The sequence below is a fragment of the Alligator sinensis genome, unplaced genomic scaffold, assembly GCF_000455745.1.
Source record: "Alligator sinensis unplaced genomic scaffold, ASM45574v1 scaffold838_1, whole genome shotgun sequence".
Taxonomy (NCBI): Eukaryota; Metazoa; Chordata; order Crocodylia; family Alligatoridae; genus Alligator; species Alligator sinensis.
In genome coordinates this window covers 457,933-458,863 of record NW_005842996.1, presented here as the reverse complement: position 1 = coordinate 458,863, position 931 = coordinate 457,933, and the positions used below count along the sequence as shown (strand labels likewise).

General features: G+C 51.8%; 1 long non-coding RNA gene across 3 annotated transcripts in view; it reads right to left on the bottom strand.

Moving 5' to 3' along the window:
* LOC102378657 overlaps positions 1 to 931 on the bottom strand; it is a 23,718-nt gene that overhangs the window by 22,226 nt on the left and 561 nt on the right. The gene's annotated exons all lie outside the window — the stretch shown is intronic.

Genomic DNA, 931 nt, shown 5'->3' with positions numbered 1-931 from the left:
CCAGCACTAGCGTTCCCTACCACCCCCAGGGTAACCTGTTGTGCGCCAGAGGGCATGTGGCACAGGTGTTCCCTGGAGACAAGCAGCAGTGGCACAAGGTGTGCCACTGCTTCTTGTCCCTAGGGAAACAAACATCCATGTTTGTGTGAACAAGGCCATCTAGTCCAGCCCCCTGCTGAAAGCAGGACCAGCCCCAGCTACATCATCCCAGCCAAGGCTTTGTCTAGCGGGGTCTTAAATACCTCCCAGGATAGAGACTTCACCACCTCTCTGGGTAACCTGTTCCAGTGCTTTAGTGCCCTCCTAGTGAGAAAAATTTCCCTAATATTCAACCTAAACTTCCTTGTCTGCAACTGGAGCCCATTGCTCCTTGTTCTGTCACCTACCACCACTGAAAACAGCCCAACTCCATCCTATGGTTGTTGAACCTGCAATAAACTGGAAGAGCTCAGGGGAGCAGGGTGGTCTGGTAGGACACTGCATGACTGCTGGCATCAGACTGTGGACCACTGCGTAGCTTTGTAACATGCGGGACGATATACAACACTACCTGGCTACAGGCTGCATGCTTGCAAGGTGCGAGTATGTGGCACGACACCATACCACCCATGCACCACAACAATGCTTTATTTATTGCATAACAGTGCAAGATACACAAGGCCACCCCCACAATATATGCAAAGCCACACGCATACACTCCAATATATGTCAGGCCAGACACAACCCCCCAGTATATGGTAAGGCCAACCCCCCACCATATATGCAAAGCCCCCCCTCACACACCCCCCATATATGTAAGGCCACACACACAACCCCCCAGTATATGTTAAAGCTAACCCACCCCATTTATGCAAAGCCACACACACACACACCAATATGTACGGCCACTCCCCAATATATGTAAAGCCCCCCCCCCCCCCCCCATAACTGT